This window comes from Erinaceus europaeus, chromosome 6 (assembly GCF_950295315.1).
Source record: "Erinaceus europaeus chromosome 6, mEriEur2.1, whole genome shotgun sequence".
In the NCBI taxonomy this organism is placed as follows: Eukaryota; Metazoa; Chordata; class Mammalia; order Eulipotyphla; family Erinaceidae; genus Erinaceus; species Erinaceus europaeus.
Window position 1 is genome coordinate 72664871 of NC_080167.1, and position 9348 is coordinate 72674218.

The window sequence follows — 9348 nt, forward strand, 5'->3', positions numbered from 1 at the left end:
ATCATGATCTCATAAGGTGTGCTACTGTGAAAGGCCTGGGCTTGGGACTTCATTTTATCTGGAAGCGTCAGCTTGGATCTGGCGCCAGTCACCGTCAGTGCAGAGCGTGAGACATGTCTAGACTGCTGAAGAGCCCAATGCGGGAAGCTCAGAGCCCCGAAAGAAAGCCCAGCAAAACTTTGCAGCGTCTGCTGCCTTGCGGCAGGGCCCAGCGGGACTTACTGGCCATGAGTCCTCTCAGCTGTGCCGACAGCAGCCCCGCCTAGGGGCACCCAGGATGGGGGGCTCAGGGTGGGACGCGGCAGGCTGAGTGTGGGTGGTCACCTCTTGCACCAAGCGTTGCCGGGTGCTGAGGCGGGGCGGGGGTGAAGAGGACTTTCCAGTGCGGATGCGGAATCCAAGAAAGAGCAGAGGAGAAGATGGGGGGCGGGCGGGGGTGTCACTGGCAGAGAGACCGTGGAAACAAATGAGGGTGTGTGGTGAGTCTGGGGCAGGGGTCCTGCACCCAGCCTGTAAAAACCTTTCCAAGCTAAACTGAAGAGTCATGGCAGGGGCTGGGCGGCGGCACACCTGGTTGAGCGCACACGTGACCACGTGCAGGGCCTCCTCTCTCCACCCGCAGGGGGCATGCTGCAGGAGTGGTGGCTGCAGGTGCCTCTCTCTCTCCCTCCCCTCTCAACTTCTTTCTGTCCTATCAAACAAAATAGAAAACGAGAGAGGGGGAGAGAGACTGAGAAAGGAAAGAAGTGGCCCCTGGGAGTGGTAGATTCCTCGTGCAGGCATCAAGCTCCAGTGACAACCCTGGTGGCAATAAAAAAGAAAGAAAAAGTCATAAAATCAAAGGCTATTAGAGAAATGGCCAGTTTTACGAGTATCCGAGGAGAGCTAGAGAGAGCCCAAGCAGGGCTGTGTCCTATTCCAGCCCCAGCACCCAGGGCTTCTAGAGTGATTGGCACTGAGTCCCCAGCTCTGTGCAGAAGCCTGGTTGAATCCGATCATGTATTTTCACACAAATTTCTATTTGCTACCCCTGATGTTCCTCTCCCTGAGTACCTTTCTGCTGCAGATATAGATACGTGTGTTTTATTTTTTAAAAAAATTCTATTAGTGATTTAATAATGATGAACAAGATTGTAAGATAACAGGGGTACAATTCCACACAGTTCCCACCACTAGAGTTCCCTGCCCTGTCCCTTCCATGGAAGCTTGCCCTTCCTTCCTTTCTTTCTTCCTTTCTTGTATTTTGTTGTTGTTTGTTTACCAGCACATTGCTCAGTCTGGCTTACAGTGGTGCTGGGGGTTGAACCTGGGGCATCTGGTCTTTCCCTGCCTCTCCAGGCAGTGGCAGGGCTCAGACCTGGTGCCACGCACAACTGGCTTGACCTCTACTGCAGTCACCTCCTTGGTCCACGGCCAAGACTCTGCCACATTACTTTTTTCCCCTTGCATCTAGCAATATGACAGATGCAGGGAGGTTTTGTTTTAAAAATGGGGTGTCAGAAGAAAAAAGAAACTGAGTTATGGGTAAGGAGAGAATGTATCCTGCCATCCATCTTGTAGGTGAGGAACCTTTAATGCCGCTGGTCTATGCTTCTGAGCCGTTTCCCTGCTAAAGCAAAAACAAAAAGGTGATGTCACGTTCACCTGCGGACACCTCGCGAGAAACTGATTGTCAGAGTCATTTTGAAACAGGCCTGGTGCCAGTCACTGCGGAAACGCCTTTAAACTGGGCTGAGGCTGCTCCAAACCCCCAACGTTCGAAACAGCCAGTGAGGACGACCTCCTACTTGGAAGGACCTGGAAAGCTGTTAGCCACTGTTAGCCTTTCTACCTCCCCGCCAATCATTGTCACTGTGGCTCCTTCCCAGAGAGCTGCATCCGCCTTGCTTTCTCCTTCTCCCCGATTTGTTCCCAGTCCTACTGGATTCTGCCCCCAACTGCAGCCCAGCTATTTATTCCCCACGCTCCCGGTAACACTACCAAAGGTGGATGCCTTACAGGGATTCCAGTAGCAGGACCGACTTCAAAGTCTCCTATAATTGTTTTTCAAAGGACTGCTATTAAAAACAAACAAACAGGGAGTCGGGTGGTAAGCGCAGGTGGCGCAAAGCTCAAGGACCGGCGTAAGATCCCGGTTCGAGCCCCCGGCTCCCCACCTGCAGGGGAGTCGCTTCACAGGTGGTGAAGCAGGTCTGCAGGTGTCTGTCTTTCTCTCCCCTTCTCTGTCTTCCCCTCCTCTCTCCATTTCTCTCTGTCCTATCCAACAACGATGACATCAATAACAACAATAACCACAACAGGGCTACAACAAGGGCAACAAACGGGGAAAAATGGTCTCCAGGAGCGGTGGATTCATGGTGCAGGCGCCAAGCCCAGCAATAACCCTGGAGGCAAAAAAAAAAAAAAAGCCCCAGGACTTTCAGAAAGTGCCAACTTTCCCAGTTATTTCAAGAGCAGGAGCTCTGCTGCTAAAAGCATGGGAACTCTGCAAGCTGGAGCCGCTGAAGCCCCGACCAGCATGTGTGGCTCCTGCCGCGGACAGCGGATCCCATCCTGCGGGTCGGTGCCCAGGAGTGGCAGGCGCGCTCGTAACAGGTTCCCATGTCCTGGTGCCCGTGTCCCCCGAATCCCCCGTGTCCAGGTGCCCGCGTCCCCCGTGTCCGGTGTCCGCGTCCCCCGTGTCCCCCGTGTCCAGGTGTCCGCGTCCCCCGTGTCCAGGTGCCCATGTCCCCCGTGTCCAAGTGCCCGCGTCCCCCATGTCCCCCGTGTCCAGGTGCCCATGTCCCCCGTGTCCAGGTGCCCGAATCCCCCGCATCCAGGTGCCCGTGTCCAGGTGCCCGTGTCCCCCGAATCCCCCGTGTCCAGGTGCCCGCGTCCCTCGTGTCCAGGTGTCCGCGTGCCCCGTGTCCCCCGTGTCCAGGTGCCCGTGTCCCCCGTGTCAGGTGTCCGCGTCCCCCGTGTCCAGGTGCCCGCATACCCCGTGTCCCCCGTGTCAGGTGTCCGCGTCCCGCGTGTCCAGGTGTCTGCGTGCCCCGTGTCCCCCGTGTCCAGGTGCCCGTGTCCCCCGTGTCCAGGTGTCCGCGTCCCCCGTGTCCCATGTCCAGGTGCCCATGTCCCCTGTGTCCCGGTGCCCGTGTCCCCTGTGTCCAGGTGCCCATGTCCCCTGTGTCCAGGAGCCCGCGTCCCCCGCGTCCCCCGTGTCAGGTGTCCGCGTCCCCCGTGTCAAGTGCCCGTGTCCCCCGTGTCAGGTGTCCGCGTCACCCGTGTCCCCCGTGTCCAGGTGCCCGTGTCCCCCGTGTCCAGGTGTCCGCGTCCCCCGCGTCCCCGGGGCCATCTCGCCGTCGTCAGCTTCCTGCTGGACTGTTTCCGGGACCCGCGCCCCAACTCTCTGCTTTCTTTGTTTTTCAGTCTTTCTTTGCTGCTGGCTAGAGACGGGCAGGAACGGAGGGCGAGACAGAGAGACCGCTCCCCGCAGCCTTCCCGCCTGCAGTGGGGCCGCGGGCTCGAACCCGGGCCGTCACGCACTGGCACGCGTGCGCCGCCACCCGGCCCGCGGCCCCGCTTGTCTACGCAAAGCTGCCCGGCCGCTTGCTGCTGAGGCGCGTCTGCGCGCCGTGGCCCTGGGCGGGGCGGAAGAACGGGGCGCGCGCTGTGGGCGTGGCCGAGGGTGGGCGTGGCCTCGCCGCGAGTTCCGGCCGGGAGGAGGCGGGGCCGACGTGGGCGGGGCCTGGAAGGCGCTTCCGGTTGGGTGGAGGCGGCGTGGGCGGGGCCCGGCCGGGTGGAGCAAAGGCCCTTGGGATAGCTGAGTCCTCCAGGCGGCCGGCCCCGCCCCGCAGACACCTGGCGGCGCGCCAATGGCCGCCTGCGCGCGTGGACAACGTTGACCGGACGCGTGAGGGAGAGTGAGCGTGCGGGAATCTGCCGCGCAGCCTGGGCTCGGCCGTCCCGGCGCCCCTTCACCGCGGCTTTGGGAGGGGGGACAGCGGCACCCTCCGCGTCCCCGGGAGGGGCGGGGCGGGGCGGGGCCTCGACGGGCGGGGGGAAAGGGGCGGGGAAGGGGCGTGACCTCGGTGCCTGTGGTGGGCGGGGCCTCGGAGGAGGGCGTGGTCGAGGGCGGGGCCTGCCGGCGAGGGTCCGTGACGTCGGGCGCTTGTCCATGACGTCAGTGCGCCTGACGCGCGTATCCCGGAAACTGTGCAGCGGACGGACTGGGCCGGCGTGGGCGCTCCCGGGCGGCTCCCCGAGCACGTTCCGGCGGCCCCGGCCCGACGCTCCCTCCGCCCCGTGGGACGCGCCGCCTCAGTGACTATCCCGCCTCTTTGGCGTGGCCGACGGGCAGTGACCCGGGCAGAGACTTGGGGTGGGGACCTCCGCCCTCACCTGGCGGGTCACCTGCCCTACCTGGCCTGTCACCTGCCCTTACCTGGCCTGTCACCTGGCCTGTCACCTCCGTCCTCACCTGCCCTGTCACCTCCGCCCTCACCTGGCCTGTCACCTCCGTCCTCACCTGGCCTGTCACCTCCGCCCTCACCTGGCCTGTCACCTCCGTCCTCACCTGCCCTGTCACCTCCGCCCTCACCTGGCCTGTCACCTCCGTCCTCACCTGCCCTGTCACCTGGCCTGTCACCTGGCCTGTCACCTGCCCTCACCTGGCCTGTCACCTGGCCTGTCACCTCCGTCCTCACCTGGCCTGTCACCTCTGTCCTCACCTGCCCTGTCACTTGGCCTGTCACCTCCGCCCTCACCTGGCCTGTCACCTCTCGTTTTCTGGGGTCTTGCTCCAGGCCCTGCCCTCACTGCAGAGCAGCCATGGTGGGGACGCCCCGCTCTCTGAGGGAAGCTGCCCGCCTGCTCTGCCCCTGGAGGGAGACGGGTCCTGACTGACATGGAGCAGCCTGGGATGTCCGAGCCGTGACGGCGACGCAGAGGCCACGCGGCTCCTGTGCTGCGTGTGGACAGACGTGGGCAGCGGTCTTTACGCCGCCCAGTGTGGGAGCCTCCTCGTCCTGTCTCGGCCCTGACGTCCCACACGGTTCTGCAGTCGACCTGCAGGTAATTCCTGGCTACGCTTCAGACAGTGACCCCCGCAGGTGCACGTTGAACAGCCGCAAAGCCACAAGCCGTGGGGGCTGGCATTCACCTCCATGCAGACTGGCAGCCACAGCGACCACCCGCGAGACAGAAAACTCAGAAAGCAGCAGGGCTCCCACCATGTCTCTTGTGTCTCCAGAAACAGCCTCTGACCGTGAAGCTGTATGACAATGACCCTTGAAGCAGCCGGAGCCCTGAGGCCAGAAGACAGAAAGCAAATACTATTCACGACACTCAGTCTGTATGATTATTATTATTATTTAAGTCAGAAACTGAGAGGAGAAGGCAGTGAGGAGGAGACAGACACCTGCAGACCTGCCTCACCACTCATGAAGCGTCCCCTGCACATTACCTTTGAGCATCTTTTTTCTTTCAGTAAATACAATAGTCTGTACATGCATAACATTTCTCAGTTTTCCACATAACAGTACAGCCCCCACTAGGGCCTCTGCCGTCCTTCTCCAGGACCTTTGCTCTCCCACACTCCCAGCCCAGAGTCTTTTACTTTGGTGCGATACGCCAGTTCCAGTTCAGGTTCTACTTGTGTTTGCTCTCCTGATCTTGTTTTTTAGCTTCTGCCTGAGAGTGAGATCGTCCCGTATTCATGCCTGTGAACATTTTCTCCAGAATAAATAGCTTCCTATGGCCACTGTTACCGTGACAAGAGCAGGCATTTCCATAAATTCATCTCAATCATTTTAATTTGTAAAACGTTTCCCCGTGGAGATACTAAACCCAGCAACTCTGCATCCGCTGGCCAGAGAAATTAGGGAAGCACAGTGAGTCTGTGCTCCAGACAGAAGTGCCCATGAGCCTGCCTGCACAGCCGGCGTCCCAGGTGGGGCCGGCCTGGTTTCTGCGTCAGCTGCACGCGTGCCCAGGCCCTGCTCCTCTGCAGCCCCGGCTTTCCTGCCACTTTCCACCTCCTCAGAGTCTTTCCTTAGCGACAGTAAAGGCCGTGTGTGATGGGTAAAGAAGCTTGATGTCAGATTTCTTCGAAAATCAAAATTAAGTTTTATTCTTGTTTTAAATCCCAAATTTCTTTTCTTCTTTTTTTCCCTCCAGGGTTATTGCTGGGATTCAGGGCTGGCACTATGAATCCACTGCTCCTGGCAGCCATTTTTTCTACTTTACTGGATGGGACAGAGAAATTGAAAGAGGAGGGAGAGACAGAGAGATGCCTGCAGCCCTGCTTCACCCCGGTAACGTGTCTCCCCGGCAGGTGGGGAGGGGGGTTGAACCCGGGTTCTTGCACTTGGGCTTAACCAGGTGTGTCACTGCCCCATCCCTTAAGGTCCAAGTTTCTCAGTACTAAAAATTGTATAAATAGAATTATCAATAAAAGTCAGCATGTACTAGTGAGCTTAGTGTCATAGTCTGCACCTGGTGTTCGAGGTGGGGATTTTTCTGGAAAAAAAAAAAAAGACGTGGTTGTATTTGAGTTGTTTTTATAAAATTCCATGTGATCTGCTTCAGAATTTGACTTTATGATTACTAAGTGTGAAATGCACTATTCACTCTAAATCATCATTTTAGGGGGTCAGGTGGTGGCGCCTCTGGTTGAGTGCACATGTTACAGTGCTCAAGGACCCAGGTTCAAACCTCGGGTCCCCACCTTCAGGGGGAAATCCTTGCAAATGGTGAAGCAGTTTCGCAGGTGTCTCCCCTCCCAATTTCTGGCTGTCTCTAGCCAATAAGTAAATAAAAGTAATAATAAAAAATTAAGATACCATAAAGAAATCATGGTTGCCATGCTTGAGACTGTCTGTCGGAACTGAGGTGGGTGTGGTTTGCAGCAGACTCTTGGAGAGCTGTGAACGTCCACTCCCGGAGACTCAGCTCAAAGGAAGCACAGATACAGCGAGGAAGCACAGATAAAGCGAGATACAGCGGAGGAAGTCAGCAACCCTAAAGCAAAAGCCGAGCTTCGCAGAACAACACGGAGACCGCCTCCCGCCTCCCGCTCTGCTCCCCTCCAGCCCTGTCTGCGCCAGCCATAGGCCTGTGCAGCAAGGGGGGCTGCCGTCCCTGGCCACGCCTGGCCCGTCCAGCCTGGAGTCCTGTCTCTGCGGTGGTGGGGGCACGGCCCACGAGGCTGAGCTCTGAGCCGCAGCCCAGCAGAGAGGCCCCGGCCCGTGAGGCCTTAGCACTGGCTCGGCGACAGCTGGGCTCGCAGGGCCAGATGCGGTCAGGGCAGGGCCTCAGCAGAAGCCCCGGCAGCTTTTAATGCTGCCATGAAAAGTGACAGGAGCAAATGGAAACCCCCAGCCAGACGTCAGGCTGGGTCATAGCCGCTGCGGGGATGAGCCGACCCCTGCGGCCACCTCCCTGGCCTGGCGCTTTGCAGAAAGCTGCACACCCAACCCCTTCCTGTGCCCACACAGAGGCTGCATCCTCACTGCGAGTCGCTTGTCTGGGACTGTCCTGTGATTCCCAGTGTTATGCGCATGGGAAAGAATGTGAAGCATTTGTCTGAGTTTTAGTTGTGGCATTTTTACCCTACAATATTTTCTGTTCATCTAAAGTCTTTTATTGCACTCTGCATGCCTTCATTGTAAAACTAAACATATGTAATAGATCTATGGAATTATTCTCTCTGGAGTCAGTTCTCTTGTGACATTAATAAAAATATCATACAGTAATTAGACATGAAACTTAGGAACAAAAGAAACATGGTTTTTGCATTTCTTTGATGAAAATGGATCGTCTGATTGTGACTATAATAATGCTTTGTCTCCTATTTCAGGATTAATTAGAAAGCTTTGTTGTGCATTGGAGCCTTGGAAAATTGGTAAGTGACAAGGATTTTTCCAGAGATGTTTCCAAAACATTAAAGCTTTTGATCTCATGTGGTCCTGACAAGACTTAAGCACGGGGCATGTCTTTCTCCCGTGATTTATCTCTTTCTCCAGTAAAAAATCAATAAAAATATTATGTTTACATGGATCTCAATGTAACAGCTTTCTCATGTCCAATAATCTGTATTTTCCAGGGAACTGTAGGCTTGTTTTATTTATAGTAAATATAAGGACATTGATAATAAAGCGTGAGTTTGACATTTCTAAAGCTAGGTGTTCATATGATTCAATGCAGTTTGGAAGTGTGGACTGGCTCTCACAATTGAGGAAGAGACATGAGTAGAAATGGGCAGGCCGTTGTAGCTTAGCGGGTAGCAGTGCGCCAACATCGGCTTCTTGGTTTTGACGGCTGCCCTGGCCACGCGCGGGGCTGGCCTTTCAGGACACTGTGAAGGCATATACACTGCGACTTTTCTGTAAATTCAAAGTTTTCCAAAATTAAAATTTTAAGCAAATAAAAAAATGCCCAGCAACATTGATTTGAAACTTAAGAGTCTAGAAGGAGTTTTCCTGATTGGTAGGTTAAGAATCAAAATTAGCAATTACCCTAAAAACTGAGGCCCATGAAGTTCAGAGGCAGGGCAGCGCTGGGCTCTGCTGGCAGGACATGGAGCTTTCCATCTGTGTGTGTGTGTGTGTGTGTGTGTGTGTGTGTGTGGTGCCCGGTATCTTTCTGGGAGCCGACGCCGGGGACTTGGCCGGCTGTGTACAGCTGGTGGGTTTGTAGAGCACTTTGGATTAGCCACACAGGCTGGCCTTGAAAGGATTCCTCTGTGCTGCTGCCTTTTTCTTTCTAAAATATTTGCCGCTTGAGGCAAAAGGCCTGTGATGGGACACAGTGCTCTGCAGTGAGACCCTCTTAGCCTCTGTCATTGTGTTCACTCTCACCAACTTGAGTTTCTGGGCCAGGGACTCAACACGGCTGACCTACCGCTAGAGTCTGAATGTGCATGAGGCGTCTGTGAGAGAGTGAAAATAACTGACCACTGCCGAAAATAGAGACGCTCAGGTTCTGAAATGAACTCTAGCAGTCTAAGTCTTAAATCTCTATAAATATTAAAAGCCTGTAAGAAGGGAACTCACTGCAGCTTGCTGAAACTCTTACATAACTTTTCGCTAATGAAAGTAAGAAGCATGCTGGCCTTACGAATGATTTCCTGCTCTGTCGTCGCTTTGATGATTTTAGCTAAACCTGAATTTCATAAAGGGAAGCTGAGATGTATCATCTTTAAAAGACCCATGTCTGAATGAGCCTACCAGAGTAATGGCTGGGCTGAGCTCACTCTGCCTGGCGCTGTCAATCCGGGATCGCCGCTGGCCATGTCAAGGGCATCGGGGGTGCGTCTGTGCAGGGTGGCTGCACCACGCCTGGAGAGCGGGAGAGGCCGGGCAGCCGCCA

The 9348-nt window shown here is 55.9% G+C and overlaps 2 long non-coding RNA genes across 3 annotated transcripts; one reads left to right on the top strand and one right to left on the bottom strand.

The window, feature by feature from the left end:
* Window positions 1-4073: 4073 nt before the first annotated feature.
* LOC107523447 (uncharacterized) lies at window positions 4074-4760 on the bottom strand. The gene is made up of 4 exons (XR_009550292.1): window positions 4734-4760; window positions 4628-4661; window positions 4472-4555; window positions 4074-4368 (listed from the first exon to the last, which is right to left on the bottom strand). It is a non-coding gene; the product is annotated as an uncharacterized LOC107523447 (long non-coding RNA).
* A 1171-nt stretch (window positions 4761-5931) lies between these two features.
* LOC132538962 (uncharacterized) lies at window positions 5932-7762 on the top strand. 2 transcript variants are annotated; one of them, XR_009550293.1, is made up of 3 exons: window positions 5932-6060; window positions 6157-6293; window positions 6888-7762. It is a non-coding gene; the product is annotated as an uncharacterized LOC132538962 (long non-coding RNA). The 2 variants fall into 2 exon arrangements; XR_009550294.1 differs by having other exon boundaries at window positions 6891-7762.
* The last annotated feature ends 1586 nt before the right edge of the window (window positions 7763-9348 follow it).